Below are 26,837 nucleotides of genomic sequence, written 5' to 3' on the forward strand. Positions count from 1 at the left end.
TCCTCCTAAAATAACCCAAAGTGAATAATCATAAACAAGGATCATACATGCGACTATGCATTGTATCTATAGGACACAAAGGCATGATGATTAATTTATTGTGGAAGGAATAGACAAAATGGGGTCCTCTCATTTAAAAGTATAGATTGGAAGATGTGGTATGACTGCCAAGGAGATAAATCTCCATCTATGACACAATTTATGAAAGTAAACCATTATAGGTCAAGGTACGGCCGTCAATGCGGAACCTTGGCTTACACTGACCAGCGAGCTATAAAGTGCCCCAAAGATTACTAGTGTAAAACCATTCAAACGAGAAAACCAATGGTCTAATCTAATAAAAACGTAATCTATATATATATAAGTATATTTATAAGGATGAGATAAATTCACCTATGTTTAAGCTAATTTGCAAAAAAATACATTTCCTATGAACAATATGAGATAATGGAAGAAGTAATGCTTTCGAAAATATATTAAAGTATAGTATCAATTATTCCCAAGCTAATATCAAGTGATACCATCTTTTGTATTTATTATGACGCTAAAAGTTCACTTCTGTACTCTTACTCTGAACAATAATTTTATTAGTTGTGTAAAGAAATGTTTACTTCCGTACTCCAAACAACAAAATAATTAAATTTAGATTTACCTGTGAAAGTTTTTTTATTCAACGCCATATTGTCTTAGGTAAGAGTGGTCTTAATGACTTTTTTCCTACATTTTCTTTTTCGTTTTTATTATTACCTGTAACATCTTTGTTAAAGAGGCACTTACGCTGTAATATTGTATTAATATTGTGTCATACACCAATCTTATTCGTTCAGTGTATGTTTCCTTGTTTTGTTTTACAAGAAAAGAAGATGTGGTATGGGTGTAAAGTAGACAACTCTCCATCCAAGTCACAATGAGTAACGAAAACAATTGTAGGTAAGAGTACAGACCGACATATAACATCCGACGTTGTGTCGGCATTGTATAAGATTGCGACCAAAAACCAAGGTTCTATCACGTCAGCCGACTTTTAATTCAGATGGCTAACGTTATGACCTATTTTCAACCAAACATCCACTTTTGTAAAACATTAGGTGCATTCTCGGGGCAGTTTTAAACACATTTTCAAAAATAAATCATTTGTTTAAATAAACTAAAATATGATCGGTTTTTAACATGTGAGAACATTAATCTTTTGTTGAGATTATAGAGAATGAATATTATTGTTCTTTACGCATTCCTTCAAAAGTTTATTTTACTAAAACATAAAAAAATACACATTTTAACTTTAAAATCTAGTTTTAGTTTGTTATCCCGATTTTGTTTTTTGTCCATGGATTGATGAGTTTTGAACAGCGGTATACTACTGTTGCCTTTATTTAAATACACGTTTGCAATTCGAATTTAGGTCAATGTTAAATACCAAACTTTATGTCAAAAATCATGTGCATGGTCTGTTAGTTTTCTAGGGAATAATATCAGGTATCCTGTTTAAAATTTTGATTTAAAATACAACGAGTTATTTTAAATCAGTCGCAATGTAAACATAATACATTTATACATTTTGTAGTTTGTCCGGATGAATCCCAAAATATCTTTTTAAAGTTCAAATGCAGAATCCGTTGTGTTGAAAATGGAAGTTATATCAATAACAATTCAATAAAATGATGAATGTGTGATGATATTGCACAATGGACACTACTTACAAGTCAATAATTTATCATGGACAACATTAAACATTTATTGCATCATCTTTGTCTTATTTGACTCTCGATCAAATAGTTTCAGGTAAGCACATTTGGTTTAATAAACTTTATTGTACATTTAATCAATCTTAAAAACCTAATGTTAATATCTTAAAACAAAAGATAATTCGTTTTGATTGTAAATGTCCCTAGGTCAGTCTAAATATGTTAAAACAAAGTGAAGACAATGTAATTTTCTGTGTAAAGTATTCACAGTATTACAAATAGTGTTTAAACTACACGATCAAATAACAAAGCTATGACCTCTGTCACTTTTAAGATGTGGGTCATTGATTTTTAAAGAATGAAAAGGGGGAAAAGATCTAAAGTTTCAGAATAACAAAACTGATTTTCTTTAAGAAGAAAAGACAAGAAGAATGATAAATATCAGTAAAAGGAAGTAAGCGCTGGATTCAAAGAATGCATGTTATACTTAATCTACTTAACGTTACTCATTTTATAAAATAAAATCAACGTGACAAATGTGATAACTTGGGCGAATGCCAATGAAACAGCATCACAACCAGATACAATTTAATTAATAAATAAGTGTCTTTGAATTACAGACGACAGTTATATTTTTTAAGGTTCAATTATCGTAAATTGGTTTAAAAGAGACAAATCAATATAGCAAACGAAAAATGCGGGAATCGTAGGTACTTTAAAGGTAATTGACCAATTGCGTCGACAGATAAGCGTCAGCTTTTGTGCATGCATCACCTGCCATGCAAATCTACACTTACTGAAATGTCACATTCAATGAGGATTCAACCGGTAAAATTATAGTTCATACTATTTTTTCTGATGTCCAAAGATCTAAGACCGCGAAACATGGCGCTAAAGTATTGAGACATTCAATTCGTAACTCTGACCGTTAAATTCCAGTCGTTTTTCCTCATAAATGTTTTGAATCAGTTTGTGTATACCATTCAGTAAGGTATATAAAATAAAAATTATGCAACGTTTACATATAAAACCGTAAATGCACGGTTGTATGCATTTGTAAAAATACCACAATAAATATCAATATTTGAAAAACAATGTTGGAAACGTTTCATTCAATTAAATAAACTACGATTATATCAAAGAACTTTGTCATTTTTGTAAATTTAGAATTGTGTCTTCAAACTTGTTTTCGTATGATAATTTTCAAGAGTTTGAGGTCGTTATGATTTTGTTAATAATGACACAGACGGAACACAAATACCTACTTCATCAAATTCATCACGTATACATAACGATCGAAACAATTTTAAAAACAACTTCATCGCTTCTTTTGTTACAAGAGTAAGAGTTTATTAATACTATGGTAACTAGTGATGTTTTAAAAGTGTATTTTTAAACCGGCTATGTTCGTCATACCTGGACAACCTTCTAAACGTAAACAAATCCTTCTTTGTCATTTGACTGTCGCACATGAGTTTTAGTTGACAGTTTTATGTACACGGGTTGCTTTAGGTAATTAGAGTAAAATAATTTTGTTTTGTGTATCTCTTTATGGATGTAAATCCCTAAAAGCAAAAGCGTTTATCTTTATCTTATACTTCTATATGGGTATTTCAACCATTTTGCAAGTAAAAATAAAAATCACAAAAATACTAAACTTAGAGGAAAATCAATTCGGAAAGTCCATAATCACATGGCAAAATCAAATAACAAAACGCATCAAAAACGAATGGACAAGAACTGTCATATTCCTGACTTGGTACATGTACAGGCATTTTCAAATGTAGAAAATGGTGGATTAAACCTGGTTCTTTATTTTAAGGAAATAATCAACTGCAATTAATCAAGAAACTATACGATTAGCATACAAACCTTTTATTAGCGTTTAGCTGATTTAAATTAAATAAAGTGTGGCTCCTTCCGTTAAACTATGCCCAAAAAGTCTCTAAACCGCACACACAAATAAGTATTCATCAATTACACGTGCATAAACATTAAACTTGACGTTACCTTTTTATGTATTAGCACGAAAGATAACGATTACGCAGATTTTATTACGAACATTAAAATTGAGCAATCGAATCATTTAAAGAGTAAATTGAGTATTGCGTCACCTGAAGGGCAGCAAGTTTTCCTTGGGAAAAGAGGTTTAAAAGAAACACTGGAATAAGATGTTATTTATCTTAGTAGAGAGTTCTATTAAACTTTATTTCATAGTTCATTCTAATTTTTAGATAACGAAATAGGATACTTTTAGTAATATGACATGATATTATATAATTTAAGACTTGATGTTCTTGAACGTGTGATATGTTAGATAAATTTAGACGTCCCACCAACATACGGCATCCGACGTTGTGTTGACGTTGTATAATGTTGCGACCAAAAAGCAAGGTTTTATAGATGTCGATCTATAACGTCTGATAGACGTTTGTCAGTCAATGTTGAACCTTTTTTTCAATTTAGGTCGCCGACGTTGCGACCTATTTTCAACCAAATATCCACGTCTATACAACATCGGGTGTCTGCTGGGGTAGTTATATATTCCTGTTCAAACGCAAATCATTTATTTTACACAAACTAGAATATGATCTGTTTTCAACATGTGAAGTTATTACTCTTTTGTTGTGATTATGTATAATAACAGAGTTATTCTGTATGCTTTTATTCAAAAGTTTCCGTTAAAAAATAAAAAAAGCACATAAACTTTAAAATCTGGACGACTATTAAATCAATTCTTATCAAATTTAAATTCAGTGACTGTATTCGAATTGTTGAAATACATCTTTACACGTTTGTCAATGTTAAATAACAGACTTCAAACTTCAGAGCAAAAGTCTTTTTTATGGTATGTCAGTTTTCTATTGACAAATATCAAGTGTCGTGTTTTTATTTCGATTTACATTACAACCAGATATTTCAAATGTATCGCAATAAAAGGAACAAATGTATATAGAACAATTATAAGTATTGGCGATTGTCCACACGAATCATAAAATATAATTCAAATGCGGTATCCGTTGCGCTAAAATGGAATTTATATCAACATGATCAACTATTATTTTACTACAATGACAAATATGTGAAACAATTGCACTATGAGTACTCTGTACTTTTATTAATTTCAATTACTTATAACGGACAACATAAAGAATTCATTTCTCAATTTTATTTCAACATATTCGTGTTATTTACCTCTATATCAAGCAGTTTCATTTAAGCATATTAAGTTTAATAAACATTGTCATTCTACGTTTTATATTTCTTAAAAACCTACGTTTAACATCTTTGAAAAGTTACCATAAAATAAAGACAATTCAACGATTTCACTAAACATGTGTATTCAATCTTGAAACATACATTTGATAGTTAATAGCCTCGGTCAAAATATTTTATATCAATCGAATGTGAAAAGTTTTACTGTTTAATCGTAAACCTTTAATATTTTACACATTTTACATATTTTTTATCAATTGAACGTAAAAAGTTTTACTTTTTTTTTTTATCGTTAACGTTTTCTCCTTTACACATTTTATATATTTCATATCAAATAGTTACAGGACGTCAGTGATCTATAGTTGTTAATTGCTGTGTCATTTGGTCCTTATGAAGAGTTGTCTCCATGGTAATCATGCCACATCTTCTTTTTCATATTGACCTATTTTCCTGCTTGATCGTAAACGTTTACTTTTTTACACATTTTATATATTTTATATCAAACAAAAGTGATAAATCTTCCTGCTTTATCGTAAACGTTTACTATTTTACACATTTTATATATTTTATATAAAACGAACGTGACAAATCTTCCTGCTATATCGTAAACGTTTACTTTTTTACACATTTTATATATTTGTTTATATATATGTTTTATAAGTCTGTGTCTTCATTCTCTCTGACGGTTAATTTCTTTTTTGCAAAAACTATTCAAATGTTCCTGTTCTTTAGCGTACTTAGATCACTGTTTTTGATTTATCAAGCATAACTACCCTATACAACCTTGAAAAAAGTTTTACAATATATGTATTTCCTCTTCTAGTCATCAACGTCTTAATTTTCGTTTTAGTTTGGTGATATATTGTGTATTATTGAAATAGTTAATGCATAAAATTCCCCTGGGGGACATGTACAAAAAGATAAGAAACCCATGCGAAATTAGGACAGCGCCCCTCTCCTGTACTGTGTGACGTCACTAGAAACAAATACATATAGAAAGCCACAGAAATAAGGTAAAAGGTATAAGGAAACATAACTTTCAAGCAAGAAATATTTATTGGAAGACTGAAATGAGCCAAGTATGACGCGAAATAAACATATGGTTTAAATTTATCATTTCATTATCATAACTACAATGTTTCTTGTTATGTAGAACATTTAAAACGTAACCCTGTATAAACAAGCAGATGGAATATTACATATTTATAATTTTAAACTCATTCAATGTTGATGGTTCAGTAGTTTTTTGTTGTTTCAATATAAATGGGATTAATCATACAGTTATGTTTAATGAGGCAAATGAAACCATAAGGTTATTTTTAGCTAGGAATGTAAAGGAGTAGATCCGGTAAGGACCGATTTTGGCCTCAAATTTCAGGTTCATCTGACGAAAGACTTTGACCACTTTTAAAACACTTAAGTGTCTATTTTATTTGAATTAGTTAGTTTATGTGAAAGATTTTAACAGATTTAGTCATTAAAAACCATCCGATTCAAGCTCAAATATGAAAAATCTCCCAAATATGCCGAAAAATGTCAGTTTTTGGTAAAAATGAAAGTGGCCGCATCCGTGTTCATCCTCAACCTTTATATATGTTATGTATTATCATCAAATACAACTTACGTTTTAATATTAAGGATGAACACGAATGCGGCCACTTTCATTTTACACGAAAACCGTCTAAAATTTAACTAAAATGCTAGAATTATGAAGATTTCAGTAATTTAGCATAACTTAATGGTGCTAGTACCGGATAAATTTGCATTGTATTGTCAAAAACATCCCATATTTATATAGCAGAAGCATTCTACTGTCTAATGAATAACTAAACGTTTACATTTTAACAATTTTGTAAAACTGCTATATTTTGGGGCCAAAAAGGGGTCTTACTGCACCTACTCCTTTGTTCATGTTTAAATTAAACAATTTAACATTTTAAAATCAAATGCTGTTTTAAAAACAGGTACACATTACACTAGTTTTTTTAGAATAATGATGTAGTACTCTTAAAAAATATTTAAATGTCTATAAATTTGTCACAGCTCCTTGTCAAAAAGGTTCTTAACTTAATTCTCCACATGTTCATTTTTGTTATTACACAGTAGTCAGTGTATTTTTGGATATACACTGGCTAATTTTATACAAAGGTTTTAAGATATACAAAAGAAAAACAAATTGTCAAATGGAGAGAGAAAAGACGAACATAAAAAGTTTTGAAAAACACTTTCAAAAAAAAAAAAAAAATCCAAAAGAATTTCAGCTTCTTTAAAGAAAAAAAACTCATGACATTTCTCAACATTGCTGGTATCAGTTGATTAGAAAAAAATACAACTGTGTAGTTCAATATTCTATTCAAACATAAGCATAAACATAGTTTTAATATTATACATAGATACATAGATACGCGACGTCTTTATAGTTAGTGGCGATGGCACATATAGTTACGCTTTACGTTCCCGCAATCCTCGACATCCTGCGTGACACGGAAAATGAAAATTACCAATAAATAAATAAAAATTTACAATCCCAAAGAATTAAAAAGATAATACTGTTACTATCTCTGTAATATACGATACTTGCAAATCATATTTTAACTAAAACCATAATTGTCTCTAAAATTGACCCTCGGTCAATGAATGTCATTGAAAGTGAACACCACTGTAACAGTCCATAAAACAGATTTTACAGTCCATAATCACTATTTAAATCGTAATGTTTTTTCCTTCCAAACTCTGTAAACTGGGAATTTTCTTTTGGCGGGAACGAAGAGTCTAGTGTGTTTTACAATTTTTACTATTTGGTCCTTGTGATTCCAACAGATATAATTTAAAATTTAATCGGTTTGTTATACTAGTATCTGTTTTGATTTATAGCAGTTTGTAAGTTCGTAGAAATCCATTTCCACGAAATAAATCTTTCACGACGGCTAACCTCCACATAGATCTTTTTTTGAATCGTTGTGAACTTGTACGATGTACCCTACTTCAATAGTTGACAACTGGCGCAACAGTTCTCGTTGTGTAAATGGTATGTCATCCTTTTTTGTCAAATTAAGTTGATTTTATATAATATTATCAGATTTTGTGTTCCAGCGCATTCCTAGTATTTTAACTGTCTGATCCTCGTCTCCTGCCTTTTCCTATATTGCAATATTTCGTAAGTTTTATTGTTAGAATTCAATGATCTCAAGTTCAAACCGGCTTCGTGTAATAGTGTGCTAGATTCTGAATAAAAGTTAAGGTGAGATGTTTCATCAGGAAACCTTGTGAGGATGTTATCTACATATATGTTTCTGCTGTTATCTGCTCTTTGGTCGGGTTGTTGTCTCTGGGACACATTCCCCATTTCAATTCTCAATTTTACTCTATGCAGTTCTGTTGATGTGTTAGATGGGGTTTCTCTAAAATGTGTCATCAATGTAGCACTCAAAATAAACGTTGAACAGGTTGCATCAAAAAGTACTACTTTAAACTTGTAAGCTATCAATCGACTGTTCAGATTTTTGGGGTTCTGTAACCAAAACAATCTCGTAACATCTCTGTCAATTACGTCGAATTTTATATGCAAAAAATGCTTTCTCTATATCAACTTCCTTTCTGTCAATTCCTAAAGACTTCTTTCTCCAACATTCCTCTTTATCACAACTTCCCTGTTTATGCGATATCAATACATTCATCATTGAAGTTGACTTCTTATTTTCGTGACTGGTACTGGACCTGACAACAAAACTTTTTAGAGTTTTTAAAGTTTAGAACTTACAGCAGTCGGACCATGTCCACGTATTACCTTATCTTGCAATATATTCCAAAAAAGTCTGCTCCAAGTAGAAGATGAAGCTCAAAAGAATCTGCGTCTGTGACGGGGTATCCTAAAGATAATCTATGTAGATAGTGTAGTCCCGGTGTTATTTTTCTACTCTGGCTCTGAATCGGTAATGCTATGGTGGATATTGTGTTTTAAGCAAAACGGTTGAAGTTGCTTGACTTGCCGATGTGTACAATATTGAAGTTTCTGTTTTGTCCTTAATATCCGATCGAGACGTCGTTGTATTTTTCTTGCAAAGTGATGTGTGATATTTACGATGGCAAATTCTACTGTCGTATTTTTAGCGACAATCTGATACTTTGTATCTATGTGGAATATTGTAACTATGTTAATGCTTATGTGTACATAGATTATTGAACTGTACAGTAGTATGTTCTTTTTCGTATCAACTGCTTTCAGCAATGTTGAGATTTCCTCCGGGTCGAAAGGCGTATCACAGATGGCGTCCTCCAGTTCATTAAAAACTTTTGTCACCGCTGCTCTGTTCCCCGCTCTCAAAGATTTTTAATCTACTTATGACCATTCTCTCCGTTAGTCACGACACCAATGTTAGGTTTTGAGTTGTGTACTTTGCGTTGTGATAAGGTTAGGTAATCTCTCAAGAAAATACTACTGTACAGTTCAATATTCTATTCAAACATCAGCATAATCATAGTTACTATATTCTACACTCGTTTGACTTACTTGATTGATGTTGGTATAAACCTACAATTTAAAACAAAACAGATTTAATAAGCATTTCTTCTATTCAGTAGATCCCTATTTTTTTATTTATAAAAATCGTTAGTAAAAGGGCAATAACTCCAACAAGGAGTCGTCGGACAATTCCAGGCATGTTGAACTTATTTGTTGGGTGTTTTTTGCTGTTCTTGTTAACTTATGGTTTCAAAAGTTTCTCTATGTCTATTATATTTTTCAAGTTAATAGACAAAATTGAAAACAAAATGGTACAAAGTGTCATTAAAAGGGCAACACTTCCGATAAGAAGTCGTCTGACAGGTTTGACGTAAATTGACAGTAGGTAGATCCCAACATTTTGTTTTTCCCGTCAAATTTTCTCTATTCACAGCAGATTTCACAATAATAAACACACTTAAATAATTTAGTCATGTCTGGCATATCCGCCATTTTGCTTGGAAGGCGGGATATCATTGAACACATTTCTTACACTAGACACCCAAGATGTAGATTAAGTATATGCGTTGAAAACTTTTTTTGTAATACATAGAACACGAACTAAATCACTACTACATGTATATCTAGTCACTGGAATTTAAATTTTCTTTTATTTCAGTGCACGTACTAATAAATTTTGTCAAGTATGCATTATCATTTTCAGGACTCACTGGACATCAACCAAATTATTTGTGAGAACTTTCAATTTAAGGAAATTTTGTTTACAATTAATACACGTGTCCTCAAAATAATGTCTTTCCTTTTTATATGCAGTGCATTCCAACAGGCAAATAAACTCGTCTTCAAGCTGGTTACTTTGTATAATATTTGTCTTTTTCGATGCTTAAATGTATTTACTTGCCATAGATATGATTTCCTTTTGAAATTGTTTTTTTGAATTTATATATATCATATTTCAAAATGATTTCAAACCACCATGTTTGTAAACCAATTGTAGCCTACACTGCCAGCTATAATTACTCAATATAATTAAAAGCCGATTGTATGGTCAACAAAACATCATTCGTTTGCTTTATGAATTCCTCAATATGTTTTACAATTGAATAAACTATTTCTGTATACATGTTATAATTATTTATATAATCTCAGCTACTCACAAGGACTTTCAAATTCACCATACATTTATCAATTGTAAAGTACATGATTTGTTTTTATTATTTATTTCTACAGTATATAATTGGAACACATCAACATACCACAGGTAATATGTCTACTGCGTCTAAAGAAAGACAAGCAAGATTACACAATATTGTCAAGAATGTATTCCCAAAAGTAATGCAACAAATATTTAAAGAATGTGTTAGTCCAAGAGGATTGCAAGGAAAATATAAACAGAAATTCATAACTATTGACTTTACAGCGAATGAAATATCTTTAATGGTACGACTTCCAAATATAGATGACTTCTCCATCGAACTATGCTATAAAATATTGCGGTACGAAAATGTGTTTAGTGAACCGTCGTGTAAGTGGGGGAATGTTTCACACGATACAGATGTTGAAATCGGTGATGATGTTCAGAGAATACTTAATGCAACAAATGACGTTATTAGTAGGAAGTCCGAGGAAATATCACAGCTTTATTACGAAGAGTTCCAAAAAAGAACACAAGATGTACTAAAGTGAGTGGATAAGTATCTGTGTCAAGATACTTCTATACAATTGTACCAAACAATTCAGAACTCTGATATTGATATTACTGATATGCTTTAACAACTGGCACTTATGCAGCAAGTCAATGGTATGGTTAATAGTAGTATAAAACTATGACGTTTAACCGTAAACATATTTGATATCCCATAAGATTAACCATAAAACGAGTGAAATTCATGCAAGTCAGAATATAAATAACACAACTAACAATTATAACACTTACATAAGATATTCATGATATTTAACAATAATCGCTCTTGTATGTGTTTTGAAAGAGAGTGGTTATGATCGATACTATTATTGAAACCCGTGTAATACTGACTTATATTAGTATGTCAACATTTAGTTCCTTTCAATGAATTTTTATCGGAATGTGTAGTTCTCAAACGTAAGGGTATTATTCGTCATGTATGAAATAACGCAACGGCTGATATGATGTACATTTTTAATTAATCTTAAATTAATGAAATATCCGGATTGAAGTGCGTCAATTGGGCTTTGCTGATTGGCATCTCAAAAGGATAAATCTCCGCTGCATTTTTAAAATGACACCCATATTGATATTAGTATCGTACTGTCTGTTTTGCATCTTGTCGTAGAGGCACCCATATATCCAGGAGAATTAATCTTATATTGACCGTTAACACAATTTTTTCTGTAAGATATCATTGGTGGCGACTCTTAAAATGATTAAGTAAAGTATTCATATAACATGTATAACTGCGTTTAGTGTATTTGTAGTAATCCAAACAGTTGATGAGGATAGTGAAAACATAGAACGTTATTCAAGAGTTTCACGAGTTATCATTGACACGTTCCCAAATATCTTCAGAGATATAATCCGCTCAAATATTTCTGCTAACAAATTGTACCAAATGTGTTTGTCGCATCTGAAAAGTTTCTCCTCTGATCAGCAAACTGTATTAAATGGTGCGAACTCGTCCAATTCATATGATTCAATGGACATTACATTGATCTATAAGTTGTTAAGACAGTTATCGCTGATAAGTCCTCCTACAAAAGGATGGGGAAGTAATCCAGAAAAAGCAGATATGAAACTGGCAGATGATGTAGAACGCATACGTCGTTACAGAAACCATTTGGCTCACCGATGTAACACAAACATTGGAATAGATGAATTTGATGATTACTTCGACAAGTTCCGTGATATTGGTTGTAGAATGGATCTGAACTTTTTCAACAAGACAAATTATGAACGACTTATAAAACTGCATAAGACATGTAGTATGGATAAGCAAATGCAGACCAAATACATGAACGCCTTAAAACAGCTGGAAAATATAAAATGTAATGTATATACCATCAGCGTTTTAAAAAAAATATTTATGTTATTACAGTATCCAATACTTATAGATTATCGTTGGTTAACTCAAGGAGATTGATTTTCTTGCTTAAGCCGGTACGGCGAAAGTGAGCAAAGCAATCGAGTTGAGATGATCAATGCTATCTGTTTATCGCTATTTTACTTATGAAAATGTTGTAAATTTCCTTGACAACGGCAAGTGTTTCCTTAGTTAATAATTTTCATATCACTCGACTCCGCTGAGAAATGAAATTATCAGTGAACAAGAAAAAATCGTAAAATACGATAATTGTATATACAATGTATATCCTTAAAGTATATGCAGAATCATTAGATTCGGTATGATTGCCGAAGGAGACGCTTTTTATGATTTTTAATAAGTCGTGTCATTTTGAGATCCTTTGTTATTTTGCATTTTGTTTATAGACTACTAATGTTCTGCTCATATATTTCTTAGCTGATGTATATCGATTACTCTTACTAAAAGAGAGGCGAAGAATGGATATTTTGAAGCCGAAAAAAATAAGCATGTTTAGTTACAGATGAAAATGAAGTCAATCTGCCGAAAATATCTCCCCTATTTTTCCCCAATTAACACTTCATTGTTTACTTAACCAAATGATTAATGTTACAATATTCAATCCTTTTTCAGATATTTATGCAATGTGTTTTTGTTGTTTTTTTTATCTATTTAAGAAAACACAACAAAGGCAGAAGAATCATTCACCCAAGCTCAAACACCCGTCAAACCCAATCTTCCTGTTTTTGTCACTTTGCTTCAACACTTAAAGATAAAAAAGTCAACAAATGAAACTCTGAACATCACTAGCTGTATCAAAATAGGCAATACATTAGTGTTTGCCGTGTATAATAATAACCGACTTATTATTTGTAATTCAGACGGTACTGATATGCATCACATTCCTCTGTACTATACACCACATTATTTAACAGAAATTGATAGTAACACTGTAGCAGTATCCTGTACAGACAGTAACGTACTGATAATAAAGATATCTACACGTTCTCTCAGCAGTAGAATCAATATCAGTGGTTACTGCTTGGGAATATCATATAATGATAATATACTTTGCGTTGTTATTGATTGGAGTATAATACATGTGATGGACCTGACAGGTAAAGTAATACGTACTATACCGTTACCTTCACACGATATCCGCGACATTACAGTAGACAGAGACAGGTTGGTCTGTATAGACTATACATCAATATACTGCTGCTCGTTAGATGGAAAAATAATTTGGAAGTTTGAAAAGGATAAATTTCAAGATTTATGTTGTGTGACAACAGATAATGAGGGGAATGTCTATGTGACCGATCGATGGTCAAACACTGTAGTAGTTGTATCTAATGATGGTCAACGTCATAAAGAACCTCTTACTAAATCAGATGGATTGTATGAGCCGGATGGAATTTATTTCGACAAAAATGAAAATATTCTGCTTGTTTGTAATAATAAGGACGGAAAGGCTTTTCTTTGTGACGTGAAAAGGAAATCAACATAAAGAAACATATATGTACATTCAGATTTTATTTATCTTTTATTTGTTTTTCAATAGTCACGATTTTACACACCCCATTACACTACCACCTGACAATGGTATTAAGGGGTAAATGCAGAAGAAAAAAATAGCAATATACAAAATTAATCTCTGACTAATTATTTTTTAACAATAAAAATATTTTAGGTTACATATAAATTGTATTTGATTTATCTCTCCTCTCTCTCCGCGTGACTTACTCACATACAACACTAATACTTTCACTCATCTTGTTTTGCCACAATATGTGTCATGACTTACTTTTTAGTAAAAAAAATTTCAATGAAATAAATAAATTTGCTCATCATTTATAACTTATTTCCTTTCTCTGAACTAAACATATATAATATGAAAACAACACTTAGTTAAATATTACATGTAAAGGAGACCAAAATTTTTCACAAACCTGGACTTTATCATTTTTCTTTGCAATATGATTTTCAAGAAATTGGTATTTCTTTATTTTATTCTTTAACTCAATCACATTTGGTTCATAAATTATTGCTATGGGTGTATAATTGCAAAAAATGCAACAGGGTTTTAATTGCAATAATTTAAACTCGCATTTTGATTTTTTGTATATGCATTAAACAGGATTTTTCTCAATATCGCATTCTTGTGAGAAATGACTAAATCGCAATAATTAATGCATGCAATAATTTCTAAATTAACAGTAGTCACTAGTCAGATGAAAGACAATGTAAACAATCTTGTTATGTACATATACAATTTAAGGTCAATGTCAGAAAAATATCAACTTTTGTGACCGATCCTTCTCCAGTTCTGTGCCGAAAACAAAAAAAGTTGATATTTTTCTGACATTGACCTAATATTGTTGTCATACTGCAATTGAAAAAAATACATGGATATCTATTTCAATTGTTAAACTAATTTCAAACTTATTTTCATCCCCTTATGGACCCCTGATTGCAGAAAAGGTGATCCATGATGAAATTGACATTGCAAACAATATAGCTGTGTAACTATATTAAGGAAATAACTTAAGGATGTACACCTCTGAGGAGCCAAACATTTCTAGAATTAAACTTTTGGGTTTATAAGACTGTAACACAATAATTGGTGAAGAAAAAATCATATGGTGGTGCACTTCTTTTTTTGCTACAGCCCTTTGAAAATGATCAATTTTGACGATTTTCTCATTTTTCATTGATTTTTACCTATTTTTGGGCTATTGTCGTGAAAAAAAATCACAGTTCCACAATTAAACTTTTTTCCATACTTTCTATAAAGATGAAGGGGGCCAATCTGAATACATTTTACTTAAAAAAAACCTATAGTATGTGTTAATATAAGAAAGTTTTATCATATTTTGACGCTTTTTTGTGTCAAATTTACCATGCTGTCAATTTACTATTTTTGTGATATTTCTCGGTTTTAGGAACAAAATGCATATTATTTCAACGTTCTTGTTATAAATGATTGAAAAAAAAATACATATCTAAGAAATTTGAAAAGACCAAAGAGATTAAGGATGTACATGATTCTTGTAAATAATTTTTTTGTATCCCTCACCCATTTTCTCAAAATTTTGGCTAAAAATATGGACTTGATTGGTCGTAAAATTTGAAATCTAGATTACTCAAAAAACGTTTATTTTAAATACACATTTGTTTCACAGAGTTATTTTTTATTATAATATTTTTAAAATTCATAGATATTTTCCACTTGTATCACATGTATTGGAAATAATTCGAGAACGAGATTTCAACGAGACTGAAAAGTTAGAAGAATACATCCTTAACTAGTTGCAGTATAAATGTCTTGTTAGATCAACGGCTAAATTTAATGTGTGATAACAAAGCAAATGTATTTGAAGATTTAGAGAAATATTAATATGACATGTGGTTCTTCGATTCACGTCCACTTATCGTTTGATAGTCGGAAGAAAAATAATAATTCATGATATCTCTTAAAACCATCTATACATTGTTAAATAGACATTTTAATTCAAGTCATATGTATGTCCTCAACATTTTTTTATGCGTCAGTTGTAAAAAAAACGAAACAAATATTCTATACGGATGCGTTGGTTGTAAATAAAACCGAAACAAATATTCTCTACGGATGCGTTGGTTGTAAATAAAAGCGAAACAAATATCCTATACGGATGCGTTGGTTGTTAATAAAACCGAAACAAATATTCTATACGGATGTGTTGGTTGTAAATAAAACCGAAACAAATATTCCATACGGATGCGTTGGTTGTAAATAAAATTGAAACAAATATTCTATACAGATGCGTTGGTTGTAAATAAAAGCGAAACAAATATTATATACGGATGTGTTGGCTGTAAATAAAATCAAAACAAATATTCTATACGAATGTTTTGTTTGTAAAAAAAATCGAAATAAATTAAAATTGTATTGTGTCGTTGGGTTGCTGTCTCATTGACTGGTTTCCGGTTTTCAGTCATTTGCCAATACATTTCTGTCTTCCATCCTGGAAGACTTGCATGTACATTCAAAATATAATGTCCATTTGTTCTCACACTAAATATTCATGATATATTTGCCTCTGGACGACAAACATCAGATTAGCCCATTATAAATGATATTGTTACCAAACTATATGACATGTTTAAGTGTATTCGTGTGTTCATATCCTAATATAATGATAAATATGAACCAATACAATAATAAGAACGATATATGCATCCAAACGTTTTCCTTAGAATGGTGGAGCTCCGTGTAAAACGATCAAAATTGTCACACAACAGCGATCAAAAATGTCAAATAAACATCGACAAATCAATGTTTGCTACCTGATTTTTCACATGTACCTTTTCTGATATATAGTCTTACCTGTCGGAAAGTTTCAAAAAAATTGTCCCAGTAGAAATCCAAAGATATACATTTTCTCCATGTCGGATATTTTTATTGACTGTACAATCGCTTGCAAGTTTACAGTAATATCACTCGGAGCCTTCCTGTACAATCACTTGGAGCTTTCCTGTAGAATTGCTTGGCCAAATTTATTAAATACATTGCACATGCATTGCATATATATTGCATTGGTTGTTTCTTGCTGTCCTATTATATTCATCTATGGTATTTGAAGTAAAAATAAGCACAAAACCAGTCATTTTGACAATTAAGATTATATCAAGGAATCCTTTTAAGGCGACTATACCAGAGACAAAAACAAAACGTGTACAATAGATATAAAAAAAGAAGGTGTGGTATGACACAGAAATTACCAACTATAGTTCGCCGTACGGGCGTCAACAATGAACAAAGACCATACCGCATAGTCAGCTATAAAATGCCCCGAAACAACAATGTAAAACGAGAAAACTAACGGCCTATTTATGTACAAAAAAATGAACGAAAAACAAACATGTAACACATAAACAAACAACCACTGAATACGTACATGTATACAAGACAAACAGAAAAGGACATGCAGTTCAAAAAATGTTAAGAATATAATCTAAAATAAAAATGAAAATAATCCTCGTACAAAATAAATATTTATTTTTACCGAATGGTGACTAGATGCTCTAGAAGGGTAATTAGATATAGGAAGATGTGGTGTGAGTAGCATGTTTTGAATTTTACTAAATATATTATTCACAAGCAATTTACAAAAAGATGATCAATACATATTTGAACAATACAACAAAGCATTTTTCATCAAAGGATCTGGATATTGTAACTTGATAACGGAATTCGAATGTGGGACGGTGGAAGCTAACCCCTGATCCAAGAAAAGACACGTATATGTAAATAAGCAGGATATTAAAATAAGAAGATGTGGTATAATTTCAAATGAGGTCTGTTTATTACAAGCTATAGCTATTGGTAGAAAAAACTCCAGTAAATCAAATTTTATCTAGGATGGGAGAGGACATGTTATCTGAAAGACAGAGAAAACACAAAATCCTTCAACATGATTTTTTTTTATATCAATGTCATGATTCAGAAACTTTTCAATATTCCCAACTATAGCATCCGACAAACGAACGAAACAGTTTTTTTTAATGAGAACAACATTTTATCAAACCACATTTATATTTTCAATATAAAAATAAGGAGATGTGATATGATTGTCAAAGTTAAAAAAAATAAATGGATTTAAGCAATTATAGTCGGCTATATATTTTGAGCAAAGTGTTTGTCACTTAAAGAAACAGCTGTATATGCAAATTGTATGACATTTTGCACACGCCAAGGACGTGTTGTTCTTGGTCCAGTTCCTTTCGCTAGTTCAGTGCTTCTTTTAACAACCCACAAATATTGTTTTATGTACATATTAGTAAATTAATCTGTTTGACGTGGCGTATGTTTCTTGTGTACATGTAACAACATGTGAAATGTTTGGATTTTAACTCACTGCGAGAGTTTAGCTTATTGCAATACAGATTATTAAGTAAAGTTGTATATCCTTTACCTTAGTATGTCCTCGATTTAAAATCAAAAAGTGTAATGTGTTATTACTATTCTTCAGTTCATAGCCCATACAATAAAAAAAACCCAACCCAACCATCTAATAAAAATATATGGCATAAACGTCAATGAGATTATATCCTTACGACGCAGATAATAAAAAAGATGTGGAATATACGTCAAGGAGATTATACCCTTACGACGTAGATAAAAAAAAAATGTGGAATATACGCCATTGAGACTGTACCCTTACGACGCAGACAAAAAAAATATGTGGAATATACGTCAATGAGATTATACCCTTACGACTCAGACAACATAAAGGTGTAGAATATACGTCAATGAGACTATATCCTTACGCCGCAGATAATAAAAAGACAACTTAAATACATTGACGACACAAGTACTAAATGTTATTTAATTCAAAGAAACAACTCCAATAAAATAAAAATTGGGAAAAGGTTAACGAGACATATCCTAGAATATATAGGATGTATGCTATAAATCAGTGATAAAATGGGAAATGTGTCAAAGAGACAACAACCCGACCACAGAGCAGACAATAGCCGAAGGCAACCAATGGGTTATCAATGCATCGAGAAACTGCCGCAACCTGAGGCATCCGTCATGGTCATTGAAAGAAATAATATAACAGATGTTGCATGTAATTTTTTGACACGGGGGACACAAAAAACATGAAACAATGTGTCTTTTACGTCAATAAATGATTGTTTGTTGCTTAACGACCAGTGACACAATATTCCAATATTCCAATATCAGACGAAAACAATTCAACAAACAAGACAATAGGATGGTCCTGAAATAGAGACAAATATGACTAACAGCTGATTAGAACAGAATTAATAAATGCAATAATAGAAAAAAAATATGTTGAATAGACGTAAACGGATAGTATCCAACGCAACAAATTATAAAAAAGATGTCGCCTGAACCCGTATGACATATGACACGATACTCAAACAAGTCAAAATAAAAATAAATTGCCAATTTCGCCAATCAGAAAGTAATTGTATATTAACAACAGTGTAAACAAAAAGTGACATGATTATTTCCTGACATCAACGAGACGGTAACAACACAACAGAAATGGTGAATGAGACGATAGGCAAATATGGCATATACGATATAGAGAGAGAGGGTACATCTACGACGCAAATAAATAAGAAAAAGTTTTATGTAAGTAATAAGACAGTACATCAATGGCTCAAGTAATTTATGAAAAATGTGTCATATACCTAAATGAGATAGTAAACCAAAGATACCAATAAGAGAAAGCTGTTACATTTTCACCAACGACAAATAGAACAAACATGTAATGGGGTATTGACGACAGTCAACACTGAACTCTCACTTCCAGTAAAATGGTGTGCGTATACTTCAATGTCACTCAAACGACACACATGATAGAACAAACATGTAATGGGGTATTGACGACAGTCAACACTGAACTCTCACTTCCAGTAAAATGGTGTGCGTATACTTCAATGTCACTCAAACGACACACATGATAGAACAAACATGTAATGGGGTATTGACGACAGTCAACACTGAACTCTCACTTCCAGTAAAATGGTGTGCGTATACTTCAATGTCACTCAAACGACACACATGATAGAACAAACATGTAATGGGGTATTGACGACAGTCAACACTGAACTCTCACTTCCAGTAAAATGGTGTGCGTATACTTCAATGTCACTCAAACGACACACATGATAGAACAAACATGTAATGGGGTATTGACGACAGTCAACACTGAACTCTCACTTCCAGTAAAATGGTGTGCGTATACTTCAATGTCACTCAAACGACACACATGATAAAACAAACATGTAATGGGGTATTGACGACAGTCAACACTGAACTCTCACTTCCAGTAAAATGGTGTGCGTATACTTCAATGTCACTCAAACGACACACATGATAGAACTAACATGTAATGGGGTATTGACGACAGTCAACACTGAACTCTCACTTCCAGTAAAATGGTGTGCGTATACTTCAATGTCACTCAAACGACACACATGATAGAACAAACATGTAATGGGGTATTGACGACAGTCAACACTGAACTCTCACTTCCAGTAAAATGGTGTGCGTATACTTCAATGTCACTCAAACGACACACATGATAAAACAAACATGTAATGGGGTATTGACGACAGTCAACACTGAACTCTCACTTCCAGTAAAATGGTGTGCGTATACTTCAATGTCACTCAAACGACACACATGATAAAACAAACATGTAATAGGTTATTGAAACATATACTTAAGTAGAATGTATCGTATACACCACGGACACAGTACTCATACATGTTCAACACAAATTAAACAAATATGTAATAGGTTATTGAAACATATAATTAAGTAGGATTATTGTATACACCAATGACGCAGTATTCATACATGTTCAACACAAATTAAACAAACATGTAATAGGTTATTGAAGCATATACTTAAGTAGGATGTATCGTATACAGTAATGACACTGTACTTATACATGTTCAACACAAACAAAAATATTATTCGTCAATGTGACAGTACCTTAACGACGCTGAACAGAGTAGAAGGTAGGTCAATCAGACCGTACTCAAACTACACATATTTATGTGTCGCATGTTTTATAATGAGACAGAACACTACCGAGATGAGACAATAAATAGTAATGTGTCAGATACGTCAACTAGACGATATCCTAACAATGCAAATGATAAAGAAAAATGTGTCCGTTACGTCAACTAGACGATATCCTAACGACGCAAATGATAAAGAACAATGTGTCCGATACGTCAACTAGACGATATCCTAACAATGCAAATGATAAAGAAAAATGGGTCCGATACGTCAACTAGACGATATCCTAACAATGCAAATGATAAAGAAAAATGGGTCCGATACGTCAACTAGACGATATCCTAACAATGCAAATGATAAAGAACAATGTGTCCGATACGTCAACTAGACGATATCCTAACAATGCAAATGATAAAGAATAATGTGTACGATACGTCAACTTGACGATATCCTAACAATGCAAATGATAAAGAAAAATGTGTACGATACGTCAACTAGACGATATCCTAACAACGCAAATGATAAAGAAAAATGTGTCCGTTACGTCAACTAGACGATATCCTAACAATGCAATTGATAAAGAAAAATGTGTCCGTTACGTCAACTAGACGATAGCCTAACAATGCAAATGATAAAGAACAATGTGTCCGATACGTCAACTAGACGACATCCTAACAATGCAAATGATAAAGAAAAATGTGTACGATACGTCAACTAGACGATATCCTAACAATGCAAATGATAAAGAAAAAATGTGTACGATACGTCAACTAGACGATATCCTAACAATGCAAATGATAAAGAAAAATGTGTACGATACGTCAACAGACGATATCCTAACAACGCAAATGATAAAGAAAAATGTGTCCGATACGTGAACTAGACGATATCCTTACGACGCAAATGATAAAGAAAAATGTGTCCGATACGTCAACTAGACGATATCCTAACGACGCAAATGATAAAGAACAATGTGTCCGATACGTCAACTAGACGATATCCTAACAACGCAAATGATAAAGAAAAATGTGTCCGATACGTCAACAAGACGATATCCTAACAACGCAAATGATAAAGAAAAATGTGTCCGATACATCAACTAGACGATATCCTAACAATGCAAATGATAAAGAAAAATGTGTCCGATACGTCAACAAGACGATATCCTAACAATGCAAATGATAAAGAACAATGTGTCCGATACGTCAACAAGACGATATCCGAACAACGCAAATGATAAATGTGGCATATTTAGTCAATGAGACAGTGTCTTAATAACATATATAAAACAGATGACATATCCGTCAAAGATACAGAACACTTACTAACTACAAACATAATAAAATATGACACATACGTTGTTATGAAAAAATTCCCGAAACTGTAGCGTGAAAACAGTCCGATGATTTTTTTTCTTCATATTTTTGAAAAAAACATGATAAAAACTATATTTGTGACTTACTATAGAAGAAAAATCATATGGATTTTAAAAACTACTCTCCATTCTTCTTAAGGACTATAACTTTCACAAAAAGTCGTCTGACACTTATGCCATCCAAACAATTGATAAAATTCAAAAATATTAAATCAACACGTTTAATGATTGCATGCGTCCGATACCCTTTTGGTATGGAAATATCGTCATCAGGAACGCCTGGAGCCAAACATATGAATCCGAGAATGTATAAGTACCGAAACAATTGAAGAGCTATATGACAAGTATACCTTATATAAACATATAGCCGAATTCATCTAAGGTCAACATTCTGAACAGTTTTGCCCTTTCAGAATTTTTCTATTTATATAAATTTTTTGTAAAGAAATAAACTTAATTTCATTCTACCTCTATGTACTTATTATAGCCATGTCGGCCTTTTTTGGTTGGTAGGCGATGTCATCGAAGGGAATTTTCAACGCAACACTCCAATACTGATTTAATGTAGCTAAAGTTTCAAAGGAGAAATTATTGTAAAAGTTCCCGACGACGAAGACGGACGTCAAGTTACTTTGTATACCAGTTGATCTGAAAAGGCAACGAATATAATTGAGGGAAAACAAGCATTGTACTGACAAAAGTTGGAAGCTGAATAGAAAATAGTTTGTTGGTTTGAATTGAAGACAAATAGAACATTAAACGAATTGGTCATTAGACAGACAATATTCCCAATGTTCTAAATGTAAACATTCTCGGATATATTTTGGACTGTAGAGAAAACATGAGATATGTTTTCTGAAACTAGTGGAACACGAAATGATTTCACTGTTATCGTATACGCGCAGTCAATATCGGAATGAGAATAACATTCATATACGCTTAGAAATATAAGATGTCAACACCGAAGTTTTCACTCGATTAGGTAAAAAAGAAATATTCATTCAAATATCGTTACATATTCCTCTGTTATTCCATTCTGAAATAAATCATTCATAAAAAAACATGTTCCTACAATAATTGAAAGATTGGTGCTGTGGTGAAGCAATATTCAGCAGTGCTTAAAACACAAAAAATATAAAGAGATATTTTTATGAACCAATATCATTCTAACGACAAAAACAAATTGACATAACAATACCAACAAGATCTTAAAATCATTTTGATTTTAGATTCATGTTAATTTACGCTCAATAATTCGGGTAGGCAGTGTTTAAATGGTTTTAGTGGGACCCATGATGTACAAATACAGATGATCAAAACGCACCTTTTCACAAATCAAAGAGACACAACGACTCAAATATAATAAAATAACGTGCCTTTTTGGGGTAAGGCATATTGGTCAAATAATTATCGGGAAAAGCTCGATGATATGGCGAATCTTAGAAGAAGTTTGTATAAAAAGTTTAGAAATAGGTTTGTAAAAAGAGTTGCATGCACCCAAACAGAAAAAATAAATGAACAAATTGCTTTCAAATCGTATTCACATCTTTTTCAAATCGTGATTCTGCGATTTGTTAGTACCATTTGCTTGCGATTCATTTAACAAATCATAAACAAATCAAAATTTTCAAAATTCCCTAAAACTGATTTCTTTGTGATTTCTTTCCATTGTATGATTTGTAAGTAATTTGTCTCTGTTTTTGTGCGATTTCCGGATGATTTGTTTACTTAGAATATCGTATGAAATGATTTGAAAGAGATTTGTTAACTTTGTAAGCTAGCATGGTGTGATTTCTTTATTATTTGATAACTTTGAATATCATATGAAATGATTTGGAATTGATTTGTTAATTTTGTTAACTATCTTAGTGTGATTCATTGATGATTTGCTACAATGAATAAAATGTTAATGTATTCAAATTTTCTTTGTTTATCTATCTCTCTGACTTTCGATTGAGGTCAAATTCAAATTTCAAATACTGTTCTATATTAACTGAACAAAGAAGGTTGCAAGATGAGGAGTTTTATTCAGTCTATGAAAGATCACGGTGGTAAAGAATCTCTGTTATTTATTTATAATTTCACATATTCAACTTATACTATTCATACGTTAATTAACCTTTAAAATTCATAAACTTTGCATTGCAGTATCTCGTTATATATAATCATGATAATTTTGTGCTGTAGGGATTATTTTTTCAAAATAGAAATGTGTAAAAGATGTGTAAACAGATCAAAACATTCATTTCAAGACTAGCCTCCCGAGCCAGCAGACACAGTTTACTGGCAAGTTTAATGTTTTAATTGTTGCTTACTGACCAGGTCCCTGGCAAAATGGACACAGCTATATTACAATGTAGAAGATTTTGACCAAGACTAAGACCCAACACCTATTCGACATCATTCTACTAAGTACACGTGGTTGTCTATGTATTTTTTCTTCAAATTTAATTATAGTCAAATTCGGGAGAAAAGTAAGAAAAACCTACACAGAGGGAACAATTCGTCCCTCAAGGCAACCATAGATAGTATTCCTTTTTGCAATTAAAGAAGTAGCTATTAAAGGTAAAATGAAGACAATTGCGTTTCAAAGTTAGGGGGTTTCAGCGACAGAACAATTTTTGATCTGGATGTTAATAATTTAATCTGTGAATTAATGTTTTACGATTTGCTTGTGATTTGCTTGGGGTAGAAATATATGATTTACTGCTGATTTGTTTAAGATTTCATAACAATTCGTTTATAATTTCTTCATAATTTGAAAACAATTCGTTTATGATTTGCTTGAGGTAGGAATATGATTTACTTCTGATTTGTTAAAGATTTAATAACAATTTCTTTACAATTTCTTTACGATTTGAAAACAATTTGTTTGTGATTTGCTTGAAGTAGGAAAGCAATTATTTCTGATTTGTTAATGATTTTAAAACAATTTCTTCACAATTTGTTTATGATTTGCTTATGAATTGTAAGCGATTGGTTCGTGATTTGTTATTGTGATTTGATAGCTCATTTGCATGTGAAATTTTATCACTTTCAAATCACAAAGAAATCATACGATTTGTTTATCATTTGTTACTATGATTTGTTCCCCAATTTTGTTTGTTTGGTGGTATTCATTTGTAAGAATGGATGGAGATGTTATATATACAATAAACCAGCACCTGCACAAACAACGATGAAATATGGTTTTCCATCAAACATCAAACTGACCTAGATATTGGCTTGCATGCATTTGCTATATTTGAGATTTCCAAATTACCATCCACTATGAACTGGGTGTTTTTCTAAAAAAAAAATGAAAACAGATTATGTCACTGAAAGATGTTAATCATCGAACAGTTACATGTAGCTTCATGACATAATATCCTACCAAATATTAAGTTAAATTAGGTTGTAGATGAATAGATCAAATGTTACACAAATACTTTATTTGTTCAATGATATGATAATAAAACTGCATCACGAGATCATTATTTGTTAGTATTGATGATACAACTAAAGGGTGAGTAAAAATACTAGTTTTTAATGTTGACTAATTTTTAACAATACACTGTCAATGACTGTGTTAAGGTAGCATCAACCCATCACATTTGATCAGGACATTCTTTGATTTATTATCAATATTTTGTAGTCGACAGATGTTTCCTGCCGTTTTCGTATAACCATTCTTCATACATAATTTCTCAAAATAAGGATATTTTCGCTTCTGTCATTCATGAGTTTTCATTCTCTATAAATTCAAAATGGCATCTAGTGGGTTTATGTAATGGCATAACTTGAAATTTTTTGATTAAATCTTTAAAGATTCAAATGTTAACTAGCTGTTTCTCAAAGCTTATTTTTTCATTTATAAGATACGACAAATGAAAATTATACGTAGTTTGTTTATCCTTATTTATATGTTTTGAATGTTCATACATATTTATACATGCCTTGCTTTTAAGAGATACGATTTGAGCATTTCCTTATGAACATATTAAGATAAGGGCAACATACGCAGGTAATTGGTATGAGAATGATGATATTTATCAAACGCCGGACGAATACACTACTTTGTAGAAAATACTCCAATAACAAAATAGTCGAATTGTGTTTTTAAGTATTTTAAATACACACAATTGTCATATCTTATCAGATAAGGTGAAGTACATTTAAGAATGTGTTGTTCATCCGTGTTGATAGTTTTATTAAGATATATTGACACACAGATTAAGACACTTTACCATGTTTACCACATAAGGACGACAATTGGTTAGTGTGTAAATATCTAGTAATCTTGTCGATCATTTTGCTGAACAAATATTTTCTTTTCATGTATATATTTTCCGAGTTAGCTATTTTGGCAAAACATAAACGTCATATAAGGGCAATCAATCGTATACGCTGCGGATTTTATTATTAGCTTGACACCAATATTTGTGCAATTTATATACAACTTTGCGTAATCTGTTTGTCGATAATTTGTTCTGATATTGTTTTAAGAGCTTTGCAA

General features: G+C 31.5%; 2 protein-coding genes and 1 long non-coding RNA gene across 3 annotated transcripts in view; 2 read left to right on the forward strand and 1 right to left on the reverse strand.

Moving 5' to 3' along the window:
* Positions 1 to 26,837, reverse strand: part of LOC143056233 (solute carrier family 35 member F6-like) — a 514,661-nt gene that overhangs the window by 300,348 nt on the left and 187,476 nt on the right. The window lies entirely within an intron of this gene.
* Positions 1,545 to 12,915, forward strand: LOC143056806 (uncharacterized). The gene is made up of 3 exons (XR_012972521.1): positions 1,545 to 1,782; positions 10,594 to 11,164; positions 11,818 to 12,915. It is a non-coding gene; the product is annotated as an uncharacterized LOC143056806 (long non-coding RNA).
* The window catches only part of LOC143057337 (uncharacterized), a 31,970-nt gene continuing 30,943 nt past the window's right edge, over positions 25,811 to 26,837 (forward strand). The window contains exon 1 of the mRNA XM_076230639.1: positions 25,811 to 25,847. The gene's annotated coding sequence lies outside the window, so the exon portion shown is untranslated. The remainder of the gene's footprint in view (positions 25,848 to 26,837) is intronic.

Source organism: Mytilus galloprovincialis, chromosome 13, assembly GCF_965363235.1.
Source record: "Mytilus galloprovincialis chromosome 13, xbMytGall1.hap1.1, whole genome shotgun sequence".
Classification (NCBI taxonomy): Eukaryota; Metazoa; Mollusca; class Bivalvia; order Mytilida; family Mytilidae; genus Mytilus; species Mytilus galloprovincialis.